Below are 18,612 nucleotides of genomic sequence, written 5' to 3'. Positions count from 1 at the left end.
AAGATATTTTCATGCAAGTCTAAAGGATTTGTTATACAAGGGAATTATTAATCACAGTTACTAAGTGAACAAGTCGTCATATTGGGAGAGATTTTCAAAGCTGTCTGGATACATAAAGGAGTTGAAAGGTATACAGAAGGATTTTCAGATGTTACAAATGAAATTAATTGCTGACCTCTGAAAAAATGAGTTTGAATTGAGAGTTAGGTTTCTTCTTGTTTAGACACCTTTGAAGTTCTGTGTACCAGAAACCTTCAAAAATTAGTTTAACTAGTAAAGCTCAGCTATTACTGTTTTATTTGCTATATGGATTGGAAATGAGAATATTTCCTGCTTTTTAATATCTTAATTGAATTCCTTTACATTAGAGGTAGAAAAACTGAATTTCCTTTGGTAAGAAAACTAAAACTTAAAGTGTCTAGGAAAACTCATTTCTGTGCAGGTGAAAACAAAATATTTATCTGAAAAAATTTGCCAACATTTTATCTATTGTATATTACAATGCAAATGACCTATTTGGGATATGATGATTCAGTAGTTTACTTTCTAATCTTGAGTTATACTTACAAGTTTTTCTTACTATATATTTTCTTCCTATATGTATTCTTGTTATACATTTAATAATGACTCAATAACACTATTTAAAAAAATCCTATTTGCTCAATAATTGTAGAAAGTTTTACTGTTAGTATAGAATGGTATAATTCCAAATACCATTCAAAAATGCTTAAAAATTCTGTACGTTTAAAACACACAATGGATACAAATTGTTTAAATGGAAAATACATATCCTTTAAAATGTAGCTTCTCTGACAGTTTTCCATATAATGGAAACAAGTCTTTCGGAATGTTTTGGTACCTCCAATTATTTGTGTTAGTCTTTCTAGATGCTATAATAGCACTTTAAAGAATCTGTCTGTCTCTGTAGCAAGACAATTTTGTAGAAAGATAGGCATATTCCTCACACCTTTGGATAGTTTGCATAAGTAATACCAGGCCTCCTTTCCTCCTCAGCACAATCTTCAGTCTTACCCTGGTAGACTTTCAGACCTTCTTCCTAAAGTTGGAGCGGCACTGAATCACATGAATCAGCTCATTTATCAGCTCTTCATAACTTTGTAACTTTCAAATCTTGGACAACTTAAACACTGAGACAAAATCTGAAAGTTGCTTCTGGGTAACAGGGTGTATGTCATAATGTTTAGTGAATTTTAATTGTGTTCTATCAAAGTATTTGATCTTTGGGGTTTTTTCTGCGTCACATCACCAATTCTTTCATGTGGATGAAATTAATTGTATGTCCTTCTGTTTAACCCAATGAGTGTAATCAGTGACTACGAAAACTTTGAAACAGAACTTTCAAAAACCTGCATAATTTAGTGCCCAAATTCCTGGGTAAATTCTAAGAAGCTTGTAATTTCTATTTTCTGCCTTTTTGTCATTATCACAGCTCCTATTTATATTCATTCTTCTTTTTAATTCCCTTTGACTTGAATTAGCTATTTGAAACTTCTCCAACCTTCAGAAAATGGCTTCTGTTAACTTAATTTTCCAGAACAACTCCTCAACTGATTTTTTTGAACCCCAGAAGTCTAAGAATCTCTGTAGTATTTTGTCATAAAAATAGAGACATAATGAAAAACTCCATCTTCTGTCTTCAGCTTTAAGGCCCCCCAATTTCATCTTTATCTGTGCTGGTAAGCTAATGAAGTTCATGTGATGAAGACATGGGAAAAGCAAGACAAAGGGTTTATTTCATGCAGTAGCTATATGATCTTTTCACATAGTGTCAAATGGAAGACATTAGTTAATGTTTTCCAAATGCTCAAGGTTAATTGTTCATTCACACATGTTCTTCTGAAACAGTCTGTCAGCTCTTTTTTATATTTTATTTCCTACATTTTATTGAAATAGTAGATGTGTCAAGCTACTTGTCCCCCCTAGAATTCCTCTTAGAGCTGCTTAGTTTATTCTTAAACTTGGTGTACCTCCAGGTCCTATTTGTGTTCCTTTTCCAATAACCAGCTCTGAGACAATGTGTCCCTCTGAGCTGTAAAACTAACCTAGTATTCTGTGGTTGTCACTCCCTTTTTGTCTATATAGCAAATCTTATTATAGAAACCAGAAGTTTAGATTTTGTTTAACTAAAAAGTAAAGAAACAGCCTCAAGGTTCCCAGTGTTGCGTTTCTTCTTCACTAAAGCAAAATCTTTACACTACAAAATTCTTTGTCTGCTTAAATATTTAAAAAAGGAGTGTTCGCACCAGTGCTTCAGGCATCTAAATTTACGTAGTTATTTAGTGAACCAAAATTCAGATTCATCCCGCCAAATTGCATGTCCCCATTGAGGAGCCCAAGCTAGAAGTCAGCTGATGAAGAGGCGCCGCCTCTGCAACAGCGAATCGGGTCTTGGTTTGCTGGGTTGTGTGCTGGCAGAGTTTCAGGACTGAAGTGCTCTCCGAAGTGGGCTGTCAGTCTTTATTATTAACTGTTCAGAAAGAATGGGTGAGTAGAGTTGTATTGTAGTTCCCTAAAATGTGAGTAGACCCTTCTGCCCTGCCACTTAGGTAGGTAAGAGCTTTGGTACTCTACAGGACAGCATAAATACCTCACACAAAATCTTTGTTAAGGTTACCCAGTGGTTGGTTTTGAGTCTATCCCAATCGTCATGTGCTGCCACAGGAGAACACAGAGGGAGGGAGGGATGGAAATCCATGCTCTCCGTTCAGTTCTGTTTGCTCAACCTGCTATGGATTTGGAAGAATTACAGAATTCAGATATGGGAAATGAAAATTAATAAAGACATTAAAAAACCCAACCCTCCTTTATGGACTGTGACATGTATAGTTGACAGATGAGTGCAGTAATGCATATGCAATAATGACTAGGATAGAGACTGTAAGTCAAGTGCTGCAATTTAGGGAGTATTAAGAGAAATTGAAATGTATTTCAAACTAATAAAACGAATATTTATCTACCAACACATAATAAAGATTTGGAATTCATTGCCACTAGAGAACAGGGAGGCTAAAAGCTTAGGTTTTGCATTACTAAGATTATTTCATGAAAAATAAGACCATCTGCAAATATTAAGTAGCTTTATTTTGGTTAAGTATAAATATGTGTATTTCACGCACCAACAATCCATAGAGTATAGAGGTAAAATGGAAGTCCCTGTCCTGGCAGCTTGTTCCATAATTTCATGAGACAGTGGCGGGACTCTTGTATCTGCTTTTTAAACCATCAGTAACATCCTTTTTTATAAATATGTCATTGTGTCCTGTATAACCCAAAGATCTAATCTGGTAATCTAATTCATAACAGAGACTGAAGGCACAGATAGCATGGTTGATGTCTTCTAAACTGAGCTCTCAGCCAGCTCTGGAATGCAGTAGTCACTGGGGGGAAAAAAAAAAACCCAAACTCTTCCTTCTTCTCCTGCCATTGTCTCTGCTCCCCTCTCAAACAGGCCCTCTTGTCATGAGGACTTCACTTGTGACTCCCTTTCTTTCTACCCTGCCCTTCTGTGCAGGCACAGCTCAGGCGTTTATTTAATTTTTTAAAATACACTGGGGAGGTTGTTTGAAACTTCCTTTTATCCCTCAGTGCTTTTAATATAGCTCTCGGGCACTCACAGCAGGGACAGAAAGCAGAACTGCATTTCCATATAGTAACAGGGTACGAGTTGTCCAGATGTGATTGTCTTGAGGCTAAATCGGCAGAAACCTTGACTACGTGACTTTGCCGGTCAGTAATGCCATGCACCCTGAATATGTGATACAATTTTTCTTGTAGTGAAAAAGCGGTGCTTTCGTATAGCTAGATATTTTAGTTACCAGCTTGCATATTTTCTCTCTGATGTGCATCTCAATGTATTTAAAATATTCCTTAGTATTTCCTAATATTCTCTTGAACTCATGTTGAAACTGAAGATATTTACAGTGGATTCAATTTGAATGACTATAGGTGTGACCGAATTGTTTAAAATTGCTGAAGCAATATTTTCATGCGCTATAGAGGTTTTTTTATGTAATATCTCAAGGTGTTTGTAGATCTCTAGAAGTACGTGTGAGGAGTAAGTCTCATTTCTAATTGCAGATATTACAGCGTGATGTCTTCTTCATTGAAAACAGTAAGTATTACAAATCCGGAAGAGAAAAAAGACCTGAAATACCTGCCAGAAACTTTTCAACAGTGTTTCAGTTCAGGTTCCATTCGTGTGGTGATTTACATATATGCCTGACTGCACACTGTGAATAATCTTATTAAAGCCAGTGAAACAATTCACATGTGAAGAAATAAGCACATGCATAATTTTTTTAATAGGTTATGTTGAATACTCTTATTAGCATTAGAAACCTATATTCTGAAAGAAATGCCTTGCTTAAAGGTGTATCTCCAAAACACTTTCTTATAGTCTAAAAATTACCAAAATACTGTTGCGTCTGTCTAAGAGAGAAGAAAAAGGTTTATCTGTACTTATTTTTTAGGGCCAATGACCAGAATCACCACTTTACCTTCAAAGCTGAGAAAAAACACTTAGGCATACTACAAGGAAATACCATTAATGTTTTTTTGTCTGTATTCCATTAGGGTTTGGTGCTTCATTCCCAGTTCAGACAGAAATTTTGTTCACCTGCAAAAGTTACCAAGTTTTCTTTCCAATTCTTTAATTTTATGTGTATTTCAGTTCATTTCTTGCTCCACAGAAAAAGTGTTGAAACTTCTACATTTTAGTCTCAGTCTTGAAAAGGTACTGTTTGGTTACTGGAAATGATCACAAGCCCAGTTGGAGAAGCAGAATACAAAGTTCCCTATTTAGGGCATAATGTAAGTTTTTAGAGGTCTGTTTTAGGAAAATAAATTTATAGGTATACAAGAAAAAACATGGGCTTTTCAGATTATTGCCTTTTTTTTATGGTTATCAATTTTGCATTACGGCATAACTAATGTTGCATGAGAGTGACAGAAATCTGATTTTAATAAAGGTTCTAAATCATGTTACGAAATACTGTGATTTGTGATATTTTATTCCTCATCTCTATATGGAAATCTAAGTAGCATGTAAAAGCAACTTACCTACATTTCTGTACTTGTATCCAGAAATAGAGATCACAATGTAAACCAAGTAATTTTTCCAAAAGCTTGTGCTGGTGCTGAGAAATTGGTTACGATGATGGAGGATATTTGCTCTCCAGCACTAGTCACTTGTAAGATGATCCACCTTTGAAGTTGCAGTAAAACCTCTGAAACACTATATTTTTGAGTAGGGTGGTGTTGAAATCTGTATCCTGATCCAAATTTTGCTCTCACTTACAACAGTGCAACCCCATTGACTGTATCGGAATTCCAAGTGTGATGAGAAGAAAACCGGATACAGTGACTTAAAACTTTCTTTATACATAGAAATACTAGGTAAAAAAATACAGCAAGGGACAAATTTTGCTGCTATGTCATGGATAGCTTTAGATTGACACTGCAGTAAAGGAGGCTGTTGTCATAAGTGGACATTAATACCATTGCATTTCCAATTGTGAATCTGCATGTTTGAAAAATACTGGAGGATTCTTGCATATGAAGCAATGTAGAATTTTAAGGTGGTTTACAAATTTAAAAAGCTTGTAGAGCTTAGTACAATGATATTTAATACAATGATATTTTGGCAAAACTATCTGTGGAAGCCAAACCCCACATTCTGCTCTTGATTCTTGTGGTGCATTCCACACAAAATTGATGAGCGCCTTTAGAGAACAGAATACGCCCTTACGTTTTTCTCTGTTGCAGAGGACTGAAAACTTAACTTTGGCTTGAGGATGCAACAGGTTAAAGCAAAGGGTGGATATAATAAAATTACAGAGAGGGAGGATTGTATTTTAGTTAAGCAGTAAGCTGTCACTGGAGGAAGAAGGAATAAAAGCCTATAGTGTAGCACAGCAGAAAAAGGAGCAAGCTGCTGAAAGCTGGATAATTTGGGGATATAGAGATGTCACTTCCTCCCTTTGCCAGCCTGTGAAATTCTTTGTAATTCCCAATGGTAAAGCTGCCAACACCAACAAAAGAAAAAATGGAAACTTCCGTGCAAGTCCTCCTTTGATGAGTAGAAGAACATATACATTCAAAGGAACAGATTTATCAGCATCATGTTTGATACAAGCTTTTTGTAAGCGTTATGGGAAAAGGACCGACATCTCACCCAAATCAAGAAAGCATGTAAGAAATTTAATAAAAAATTATGTATCTAAGGAACCATTTTAGTAACTGATGCGCGCATAAAAAAATGTTACTTTCCTCACAGATACAGAGTCATCCATAATTTTGGGGGAGAGCTGGCTAAAATATGTTTATTTCTGTGTGATACCTGAGGTTTTTTGTTAGCTATCTGTTATTCTTTTTAGATTAAAGGACTGAGAGATGAATAGTTAGTATGGTTTCGCAATACTTTCAGAGTATTGGTTCTTTATTGGTGGCTTTAAGCATAAATGTACAGAAAGAGCTATAAAAACTTTGTACTAAAAAAAGTAATCTATAAATTTATCTTTTGTCCGTATTTTTAAAAGACCTTTTTAAGAGAGTGTCATATAATTGTCTGAGAATAACTGTTTTCAGTAAAGACAAAGTTAACCGGCCCAGGTAAACTAGGTATCTCTCTGAAATACCCCTAGCCAGAAATGGAGAAGCCCAAGAATTTTCACTGTAATATCCTATATAACTCATGTATACCATTAATTTTTGCTTAAGGCTCCCTTTCAAGGTCTGTATACAGTGAAAAACATTTCTGTATAAAGTGGCTGGCTTCCCTAAATTTATGAAAGGTAAACTTCATTCACTTACAACCAGAGCTTTAATTTAGTTTTGTTTAAGGGAGTTATTGTACAGGCAATTACAAAATTACAAATTCTGTAATTTCTTTTTTCTTTTGTAATTTGTTATTTTTAAAAGTTTAAAATTTATCGTGTTGCTTGAAAGTGTATATTTTTAAAACAGGACAATGGAATTTTTCCTACGTACCTACCTATCAGTCTTAGTAAAAGAGGTGACCGCAGTTAAACTGCCGATTTTGTTAATCCCTTAAAGTGATAGCCTAAAAGAGATTCTTTGCTAGAAAAGAGGCGTATATGGATGATCTCTTTCAGGGTGAGTCAGCCATTCCTTAATTCCCACGTCTCCCAAGTCAGAACCTAAACACCATTTTTTCCCTTATGCAAAAAGCACTTCCCCTACCACACTAGGCTTTGCTCCAGGCACAAATAAACAGTGTGGGTCCTAGCCCTGTGCCCAGAAAGGTCAGGATCTGTTGCTGCTGCTCCCATTTTTGCTTGCCCCAGCACAAGGGATGTGCCTTGAAGTGGTTTGCATACCACAGCTTAGGAATCCCTGCCTTGCTTCGTCTGGGGCTTGATATTGCTCTGGCTTTCTGGTGAGGAGATCCGCGGTAATTACGGAGGTGCCAGTCAGCTTGCAAAATAAACAGTAAGTTAAAGCAAGGGTAGAGCCCTTGTTTTTTATGAGAAATCTATCATGCCATTCCTCAAACCATCATTTCTCAGTACGTACAGTCAATTTGCCACGTGTGTAGGGAGGGAGGGGGAAAAGGGAGGAGGGATGGTCCTGGCGCAGAAGCGGAACAAAAGCCGAAACAAGGGCTCAGTACGAGAGTATCGTACCCCTCCGAAAAAATGAGAGCTATAAACGGACAGCATTTTGTTTACTCAGACTGGATGTTACCTAGGATAGGAGGCTTGGCTCAGAGCAGTCGGATACTCAAATGGTCTTACTGAGTGTCTTTGAACACATAATGGTTAAAATGATTGAAAATGTGGTCTGCTGATCAGAAGTTCAAGTCAAAAACTCCCAACGGTTTGACCTCTTATTTCCCTTGCAGCTTTCAAGGTCTGTTTCAAAAATTTAAACTCCTTTCCAACTTTCACATAACTGTAATTCTCTCCTGTACTTATTTAAATAAACTTTTTATTTGGTCATAAAATAAACCTGGAAGATTATACTAGAGTTGACTCTCTAGAGCCATAAGAAAAACTAGATTTTAAGCTTTCAGTGTTGAGATCATATTTGTGCCCAGCACTGACATCTTACTCATCTTGATTGGAGCCCTAGAAAATGTGGTAATAAAACCACATAATAGTTAGTGGGGGCTTGAATTAACACTTCAGATAATTATTTTTACCTTGAATGCTGTCAAAAGATAAGGTGTTATATGACAGCTTCCCTTTAGGAGAAATTATATGAAAACTCTTCTCACAAAGTTTGTACCTTGAACTTGACATGCATTTTGAAAAGTTCAGGATTTATTTCTTTGTTTTAAACCAGAATTAATATCAGAGACACTTAAAATGCCAGGTAAAAATGAGATGTAAATAAGTGCTTTTTGGAGAAAATTTCATTGAAACCAATGGAAGAAATCGAGATGGAGGTGTTGAGGCAGAAAATACTGTGTTGCCAGTTCAGACAATTTTATTGTTTTTATGGCATTAATGTTTCAAGATAAAGGCTTAATATTTCAAGTTAAAGGCATGAAGATGTATACTTGGATTTTACAGTTCTGTGTAAGACTGCAGAAGTAAGCTGGAAAATATGGGTGCTGAGAGAACATAAGGCAAATTAAGAATACCTCAAAACTTTTTTTTAAAAAAGTGATGTTTTAAAGCTCTTTCAGGAATGTGATTTGTAAATATGTGTAGTTTGTTGCTTTTATTAATTTATGTTTACAATATGTAATTCTCATTTATGTTTATAAACTTTTTCAGTTATTGCTGTTTGAAATTCTGATATACTCAGATGTTGGTTGTTTTTCTTTGAACTTGGAATTTAGCTAGCTTCCATCTGTTTTTCAACATTTTTTTCAAGATTTAATCATACAGCTCTTAGGTTTTGGTAGCAGATTCAATAATGAAAAAAAGGTGCACATCCTGAAATCCAGCTGGCATCCGCTGTTTTGTTGTTGTTGTTTTCTGTATCCGAGAAGTGACCCTCTGCAGGGCTGAGGGGAAAAAGGAGAGGGAAGGTGATGGGGACTGTGATGAAACCACAAACTTTCCTCTAAGGACCTGCACGATGGTGAGTGCCCAAGCAGAATATAACACAGCGTTCAACATTAGTGGTGGCCGGAGAGTCTAATAAATACAGTATCGCATATTGATGGCAGTATTATAATGGTAATGGTTTTATTTGTCTCACTCCTTCGGCTTTACAGACAAGCCATGGAGCGGGTAGGAGGCACTCATGAAGTGAAAGGACGGTTTGTCTTCCCATAAGGTCTATGGGATTGCCAAAGATACAGATCAGGGAAAACAAACAAACCAAACAAAAAATACAAGACAACAAAGCCATCTTAGAGGAGGGGGTGTGTTTGTAAATTTAAATTTAATTTTAAATTTCTTGAAAAAGCAGAGCAGTTTGGATCTGGGAATTTATTCTTTCTGACAGTTTTGTAACTAAAAAGACAAACTAACAAAAAAAACGTAAAAGCAGTTGAGTGAGTTAGTTTTTTTGACAAAGCTGCATTGGTTGGAGGCACCATTATACCATTATCCATTATGTGGATGAAGGTTGATACCCCCAGGGCCTGCCGTGACCCGTCAGAGCCAGTCAGCCACCGGGGAAACACCGAGAGGCCCCAGGGGGAGAGTCAGGGGCTGGCGCGGTCCCCTTGATCAAAGCACCTTCAAACCCTCTTTGAATGCAAGATCAGAGTCCACTGAAATATTTATTTGGCATTGAATTTGATCGCCAGTTATGAAACTCTTGACCAACCCAAAATCTCCCAAGCAGCTCTTTCTCAAAAAGTGTCTCTACTTCTTACACGTTTTTGTCAGTTTTATCACTGTATTGCTTAAAAAACGCTATTGACTCTAAATGTGGAGTGGTTGTGGTGGCACTCAGAATGTATTAGATAAGGTTGCTCAACAGCAACAAAATCTGCTGCTACTGTGTGTTCTTTCCTCTAATGTACCTTGAGAAGTGCTTCATGCCGTGCGATGAAACCAGAAGGAATAGTAAAAAAATAGCGACTGCAAATATGCATTCAAGGGAAGCCTATATTCCCATTAGTATCTTAAAAAGAGATTACCGCTTGCTCTATAAATATAGAGCATTTTGCTCCTCTCCAATTTCTCCACCTAGAGGAAAAAGAAAAAAAAAAAAGGTAGAGAAATCTTTCATACCTCCACTACTATTTTTATTAGTCTGCAAAGCTGTTGGTAGAACAGTAACTGTAGCTTATGTGGTCCTGCGTAGTTTGTTTGTGACAATACTTAAAAGGTAAATGCCTGCTGGTAAGTTTTTCTTTTGGGTGTGATATTCTCTGTATTGCAGGCAAACTGAACAACAAGGTATAATGCAGACTGTAGAACAGGAAAAATAGCTTATGAAGTAATTTTCACTACTGTGGTCCTAAACCAAACACTTTTGGTTGCAGAACTAATGGAGTAATTCACAATATTTAGCATTTCATGCTTTCATATTTTATCAAATGAGTAAAATTTTTATTCACTAATGTCTGCTGTTTTCCTTTCTGTCACATTTGTGTCCTTAGGACGGTGGTGCATGAAGAAAAGGGCATGAAGAAAATTCAGATTTATGTGTACGTAGAAAACATCTCCTCTTTGGTAATCTCAGTTTGCAGACAGAGCAGTTCATCAGTCACAGGGATGCTGGGACAGTGGTTTCCCCTGTCAGCCTGAGAAAGGAGCTCATGCTTTAGATGTAGTAATTTTCTCTGATCATCTCTTGACACTACTGCTGTGTACACAGAATTATGTTGTAGAATTTTTTTTTATTGCCACTATATGATAAACTCCTTTAAAAGTGTATGGGAGTGTACTTCACCTCCAGGTATCTAGGCCTGAGAAACAATAAAACCATCTTGTTTTACTGAGAAAAGAAGGAAGGCTGATCATGTTTGCTGTGGCAGGATGCAGGAGGACAGAGGTGACGTGGTGGCAGAGGGTGGCAAATGAGTCTGCTCTGGTTTGGAGCTGCTGCGTGAAGACCTCCTGCGTACGGAGGTGTGCAAAGGGGGTGATGGCGTGCTCCTTAACTGCTTGTGGAGTCTAAAACCAGGCTGTTTTTCCTCTGCCTGATGCCCGGTAGAAGACGAGGCAAATTTTGTTCCTCATCTGCTACTGTGATGCCTCTCTGCAGCTCATTGAGCAGTGTCTGAGGATTTGAGCCTTAGAGCTCATAGTTCATGTATGTCCCGTGGCTTTCAGTCTTCTCTTGGAAGCATTTTCTGTGATAACTTTTTCCTTTGTTTCCCTTTTTTTTTGGTGGTGAAAAAACCAATTGCTTGCAAGCAGTCTTGCATTAGCCACCTTCCCCATCTGATGTATTAGTTGTTTCAGCAGCTAAGAATGAGGTTGTGCCCAATGCTAATGTCAAAAACAACATCTGAAAGCTGATTATGCCCTCCCCAGTACTTTATATATGCTCCAGTGGGTTTTCATTGTCAAAGAGGTGGGCCTTTATTATGCCACATAATGCAGTAAAATGAGGATTACTTGGATTTCAGTGCATGAGATAATAGCAGCTGACAGGCACCTGTTTAAGGTAGTATATTGTATTCCTAAACACAAGTATTTTTCAAAAATTAAGTGAGTTTTCATCTGAAAAAACGTTTGTGCTTGAACTTCATAAATAGGTTTAAGAACCAAAAAAGGCATCAGGGAACTTGGATGGATGTATTTATTAGTGGCCCTTACAGTCCTGACAGTCCATTCTAATAATAAAGTGTGGGACCTGTCAAATGATGGCACAAATAACCTAATCTGAACTGACATGGCTTTCTAGCCCAGTTCATCAATCATGTTTTATTAGCTTTAGCAGAGCCAAGCTGCTATCTGTCATTTTGATGCTACAGTGGTGACAAAAGCTGGTGCCGAAAATGTTCTGCAGGTGTAACTTTCACTCAAAGAGCATTTCGGAGCAGCAGTCGAGTTTGCGTTTGCATGGGGAGAGAGTGCCATCTTCAGTTTCACATCTCCACGTGAAACAAGCCTGAACCCTTAATGCTGCCCGATGGCTAAGAAGTGAGGAAAAAAGTATCGGTAGAAATTTAGAAACAGTTCTCAATTCTTATGAGACTTGGGAAGAAAAATGCTAAACACCATGTTCTTGTTCCTGTTTTAAGATATAGTTAATTTAGATATGTCTGTTGTGATGAGTAATTTCCAGTAGAGTAAAGAAAACTAAGGTTGGGCTTTGTCCTTTTGGTTTGCAACGCTATATGAAGGAAATAACAATTGCCAGTTGGATCGCAAACCCTTCGTAACCGGTAGCAGATTGTACGCATAAAACCCGCGAGCTAGGAGTCTGTAGGCTGCTGCCTCTTTACTGTGTTTTGTAAGAGCCATCAGTTCCATGTATTCTTTCAGCCCAGAATTGGCTTGGGGTTTGCATTGGGGTCCTGGCACTTGACCCTTGTTTTTCTTGGCTCTGTGTCATTTTGCAGCAGAGCTCGAGGACACTCCTCATCTCTTGTTTCCAGCATGTTAACATAGTCAAGTAAATACTATCTGGCACAGGCACATGCATTATCCTTTGGGGGAGTATTTGTAAAAGTTTTAAAGTCCAGATCAAACAATGGCATCCATCTTCCTTCCTCCTGAATTTCTTTTATTCGCAAGATGAATGTTGCTGGCAAAATTCTTTCTTTGATCTTTAAAAAGACTTTATTTTGTCAATATTCACAGACAAGGTTCGCGCCCATAAAAATCCGTATTACTTGCAGAATATATGCCCAGGTACGTCTTTTCTGTATATTTTAACACTTAATAGGACTTTGCACAATAAGGAGCAGATGTGTCACAGCGACAGCAGGCGAGCAGGGACCAGGAAGGTGGTTTCATTAAAAGAGCCTTGGGATAAATGCAGCACATTAGATACCCACTGAAAGACAGGAGCTGTTGATGGGGTGACCTCTGAATGCAAGTCATCCAACTATAAACAGAAGGGTGTGGAAAGCCATTGGACAGACCCAAGCTTGTTTACTATCCACATCTCCTCTTAGTTAACGTAAGTAACCGGGCTGTGCGAGGCTCCCTGTGACAGTCCAAGGAAGAACAAAGTGTCTTCAGTATTTGCGAGTTTAAAAAATCCCAGCTGACTGGTGCAAGAGTTTTTTGGTCCCGAAAATCTATCTGCGCTCCATAGGTGCTGTACAGTGGAAGTTAATTAGTGCTAAGCATAACAGGTACTAATTTTATTATTTTTTTTCCCTGGAAACTGACTTTGGACAATTGGGGAACTCGTTTCTGTTCTTCGGAGACAACTGAGGTAAGGTTATGATGGATTTTAATTTGCAATATTGATGCAAACGCCATTTAGTGAAAAAATGGGAACTATAAGTGGATATTAGTTGCACAGTCAGCTTCTATTCTGAAAAGGTTTTGTTTTCATTTCTGTAGTAGCAGTTTCGAACTTGTTTGTGGAAAAACGCGTTTGTCCACAGTGGCTCTAGAGGACAGGAGTCTAGGTAGGTCATAGGACTGAATCCGTCATGTTCTTTCAGGAGCAGCTTTTTCTTGAGAGAGGAGGTTACTTGTTAAGTGCTGTAAGAAATAAAATGTATCATTCTGTAATATGCTGTGAATGTTATATTTTGTCAGATCTGTGAGCAGTTCGGTGGTGTGTTACTCAATACGTTATTGTTAGAGACACCTAAAGGCCAGTATGCTGAGACAGGTGTCTAGATGTAAATTGAGTTCAAATTAATTAGCCCTAAGCTACAAAAACTGTGGATACAAATAAAGTTAATTTAATTTTCTAATACTTCATTTGAGCCCATTTAGGCCATTTCTAAGTTGATTAGACATTGGTTTGGAACAAAAGCCGCTGAAGTGCAATTGCGCTAAAGCATCAGTCCTACCCCCTCAAAGTTCGCTTTAACTTTCTCTGTAATGTTATCCGTCAGTTGGCACGAAGAGTTTGTGTTCGAGTCTTACTTCATTGCGAAGTCGTTTCAAACTGTGTGATGCATTTTGCAATTGCACGGGCCGTTTTCGGAGAATAAATGCTGATTAAAACCTTGCTGCTGCAGGCAGTGGGTGCGGGTGTGCTGCTGTTGCACTCAGATGCTTTTCTCTGCCTTGGGCTGCGTGTAGCCAGCGAGTGCAGCGATGCCGCTGTCGTGCCGGGTTCAGAGGGCTGCGATGGGAGCTGGCATACGGATGATTCCTTCTTAAATGTCCCTTTCAGTCAGGGAAACGCATGAGGGGTTTACTCTGGAAGTGCTGCTTTATTATCCTGACGCAGCAAGCGAAGTCCCAGGGACGAAGCAGCGGCCCTGGGTCATCTGTGAACAGCGATGCATTGCTATAGGGGACTGTAATGTGTAGGGAACCTGTTTGGGAGAAAGGTACCGTAAATTATCACAGCCAATGAGTTCTTCGATTTTGTGCCTGGGGTCTGGTGAGCAGCAAGCAGCAGGATCCAGTTACAAGTTTCTTTTCTTGGACTGTTCACTGTTTTCTGAAATGCACTTCAGCTAAACAGCTTTTAACTGTCTCGCTGCCTTTTGAGCCATTATAGTTCCTTTATCTTCTGAAGTAAATCAAATGTAGATTTGAAAAAGTTATATAAGGCAAGTAATATTTTAAACTCATGAATTAAAAATATAGTTCTTGCCAAAGCATTTTTCCAAGGTAATTTTAGATTTATTAAAGTGCTTCGTACAGCTTGTTAAATGGTACAACAAATCAGGCAGCCTCACCCGTGTATGAAGGTGGATAATATCAAGCAAAAGAACCTGAATTTGGCTGTGGGGAAACATCTGTATGTTTGTGTGATCATGCAAGCACGTATACGCATGTTAGAGTGTCCATGCAGGGAAGAGAATTCATCTGTTAGAGAAAGTAGAGGTCGAGGTTATTTTCTAAACTTAAATAGATTGTGTTTCGATAAAATGTCTGAGTATACTGTAAAATAGAGGAAGCAAGTGAAAAACTACACTATATACCATCTCTCTCATTCACGTGCCTGTCTTTCTAATCCTTTGTTTTCTGTTGTTTTCTTTGCAAGCTATACTTAAATTTTGTTGAAGTTACATTTACTTTGGGAGAATATAGGAAATAAGTCGCACCTTGTTAAGTTTTAAACTTTGAATTTTAAAATTTATTTAGTAAATGTTACTTACAAGGGATTAAAATTTTAGCATGATATGTCATTTCAGTACCTTTAAACAGGAGAGCATGTCTGTATTACATTTACATATAAAAGGTATGTGAGTAGTTCATAGAATTTAATGCTCTAGCAAATATGCTACTTATTTACCTTTTGTATTTTATGAACTCTATTTTCAATTATACTGCTGGAAAAATAAAAAAAATAAATTTTGTAATAGCTTAACACAAAATATAATATCTTCGTATCATATGTGGTTTATTTCTCTATGCAATATTTAAAGATTGCCCTGAATTAATACACAATTAAACAGTTATCAGTTGTAAGTAAAGATCTGAAGAAAATGTGAAGATTTCTCAAAAAGCTAATTTTAAAATGAATCCCATTTTAGTCCCAAAAGGATTCATTTAAAAATACATATTGAAGAACCTGGATTGATTGAAAAAGCATGATCATTTTATTGTTTGCGTTGGGTTGAACAGAAAGTGGTAGGCAGTATCCCAAAACAGTAGAATTTATGTATTATTTTAGTTAATTGAAGGTTTGCTTCCTAAATATCAAAGCAAATTTCTCTGTATGTTCTCATAGTAAATCTCTTAACTGTTCTCCAAAATTAATTTCAGGAATATTTAAAGGTCATTAACTGAGCTTTACAATTACATAATTGTGGCTGATCATCTGGTATAACTGAGAATAAAACCTTCGAAGGGTAAAATAATCTGAAGTGATTTCACATAAACAGAGATTCTGTGTGTATTATACATATTCATTTGCACACATGCACAAAAGCATATTCTTGTGTGTTTCCATGAATGTTTGAACAGCTCTTTCTATCAAGGGTGTTCTTCTAGATAAAATTAATTATCTCACGATTAGGTTTTTGCCGTACTTAAAGTATTTGTACTGCTATTCCAGGTGAGTTCTGCATTCAATTAGAGTCACAGCTAAGAACCAAATGTACATGTTGCTCTGAACATTCAAAATGTTAGCTCCACTGAAGCACAGTTTAACTTGATTGATACTTGGATTTTAAAGCAAATAAGGACTAATTTTTGCCTGTGGCTAAAAATCTTTGAAGTTTCATGCCTGTGCCGAGGCTGGATTAGTTAAGCGGTAGGACTGGGGCTGGGACTGTGACCCTGTTGTGCTTGGCAGGTTGTGATAAATGGGGGAATCTTTCTTAACCTCCTGGCCAAAACATTCCAGGATCAGGTTGGGGAGGCAGGAGAGAAGGGAGGAGGGGGTCGAAAGATGCAGGAGACTTGGCACGTTAAAGCCGGAGACAAAGAACACTTGCTTGTTTGTCTCAAACTGGGGAACGCATAGACTCTTGCGGGAGAAAGCACTGCGGATGCATCGCGATATACTTCATTGTTATTTCTGACCGTTGACCTTGGTAGATGAAATTCATCCTTCGCTGTGAAGCTGTCTCTTTTTATTTTTGTTTTGAATGCTTTCAGAGTTTACAGAATCTTGGTTGTTACATTTTCCTAAACTAAAGAGGTGCTTGAGATGTTTGTATAAAACCATCCAAAATACATTGGAAGAACTCCTTATTCCAAGTAATTGCCCGTTGGTTAAGGAATTTACTGGAGGACTGCAAATATAAACAAAATGCTATGAGTTGGGGAAAAAAAAAAACAACCCTAACCAGTTAATTAATTGCTTCTGGAAAGCTAGTTCAACTACTTTGTTTATAGAACATTTTTAAAAGTAAAACATACTTTTAAATATTTAAAAAATATATATTTTAATATAGCAGTATTAATAAAAAAATCTGGAAAAATTATTTGGATCTGATAAAGTTGCTTTCTGGGATAAACCAGTCAAATTTACAAACCTGAAAAAAGAGGCAAAATGTGAGCTGAAATATGATCTATCAAGTGGTTCTTTCTTGTGGCATTTTAAGAGCTGTACTGCCTCTGATGTTGTCCCCATTGACTAATAATGAAAAATATATTATTAGATGACGGTTTGAGATTTATTTACGTACTTTATACTGTAAATACAGCTATTCTGGCTAGAGTTAAGAAGTATTGCGTAAAGCAAAATGAAAAAAGAATGGTAAATATGTTTAATGTGCTTTCTGATTGTAGCTTTTGTTATTACCAGTATACAAGCAAACATATGTTGTATCCCTGGGTGTAGGTGAAATTAATCATTTATCCTTTTATGATTAATTTCCCTGAATGGCATTTTAACACTATGATATTAATAGGATTTTTACTGAGTGTTGTACTGTAAATGTTCCTGGATTTTACCTGTTCATTAATACTTGAATAATTAAATGTAAATCATATGTATAAAAAGCAGTCTCACTAAATAGGATTTTGCGTGTGTGCTACTTACTAGCATTTATTAGAAAGTATTTTGTCTGTGGTTTGCCTCTGATAAATTATTTTTTTCCTACTTTTTCTTTTAAAGAAAAACGACTTATTTCTTAGCAGCATTTTCTTCACTTTTATTGACGTGTTCTAGAGGCACTGAAAACTAAACTAACCAGAAACAAACTAAATTTGGTTGCATGATGATACAAATGCATATGAATAGGTCTTTAGGTTATATCCACTTGTTTGTGAGATTTTATATTGCAACATAGTGTGTCATTTTATCTTTCCTCTAACAAATTACTTTTTCACGAGTTAGACAACAGAGGGGCCATAAAGAACTGATTCTTTCATTTTAAGCAGCAAGTAGTTTGAGCTACAAAAAATCTTTTGCATCCTTCCTCTAATAGAAGTAGGTTGCCAAAGTTTTTGGTTATCTAATGTAGTTTATTAATGTTACAACAGCTGCTAGAAATTATTGCTACAATGCTAAACAAATTAGCTTCAGTAATGAGGAAGAACAGAAATGTATGAAACTGAAGAAAAAGGACAGCTGTTCACTGTAAATGTACAGGCGATTTACTTGGTAAATTTCAAGGTGGAATATAATGAGCAATTGCTTATTACCTTCTCCTTCTACTTCCATTTTTTCCCGGTTTTGAACTTCTTTGGTTTTAATTTGCAACATAGTCATTTGTATACATTTTAAGTAGGTGGTTTTAATTAGAATAGCCTCAGTGCATTGTACAAAAAAATATTGGTGTTGTACAATTAGCTCGTGACTTCAACTTGGGCTATGTTCATAGACCAAATAATTTGTTCATGGTCAGATTCATAGATATCATCTGTTGAAAAGTCAGATATTTATGGCTGATTGTCTTCAGTCTACTACCAGGAGAAAAACTACCGTGGAATAAGAGACCAGGAGTTTTTGTTGTTGTTTTTGTTTGGGGTTTTTTGGTTTGTTTTTTTTTTCTTTAATTCTATTTTATTTTAATACTGTTTTAAAGTGGTCTCCATCTAATTCCCACCTTCTACAATGCCTACAGGACTCTGCCAGCTGATAATGGGTAGGCAGGTGCCGAGCTAAAGTCATGTTCATATTACCTGCTCATATTACCTTGTTCATCCTCCCTACAACCTGTCTCCTTGC

General features: G+C 36.9%; 1 protein-coding gene across 9 annotated transcripts in view; it reads left to right on the top strand.

Moving 5' to 3' along the window:
• Positions 1-18,612, top strand: part of EYA4 (EYA transcriptional coactivator and phosphatase 4) — a 154,719-nt gene that overhangs the window by 51,668 nt on the left and 84,439 nt on the right. Inside the window, exon 3 of one of the 9 annotated variants that reach the window (XM_054195178.1) lies at positions 10,550-10,597. The exons of the other annotated variants lie outside the window; for them this stretch is intronic. The gene's annotated coding sequence lies outside the window, so the exon portion shown is untranslated. The remainder of the gene's footprint in view (positions 1-10,549; positions 10,598-18,612) is intronic. 9 annotated transcript variants of the gene reach the window in all.

Source organism: Rissa tridactyla, chromosome 3 (genome assembly GCF_028500815.1).
Source record: "Rissa tridactyla isolate bRisTri1 chromosome 3, bRisTri1.patW.cur.20221130, whole genome shotgun sequence".
Classification (NCBI taxonomy): domain Eukaryota; kingdom Metazoa; phylum Chordata; class Aves; order Charadriiformes; family Laridae; genus Rissa; species Rissa tridactyla.
The sequence above is the reverse complement of the archived record's forward strand: the minus strand, read 5'-3'. Positions and strand labels throughout refer to the sequence as shown.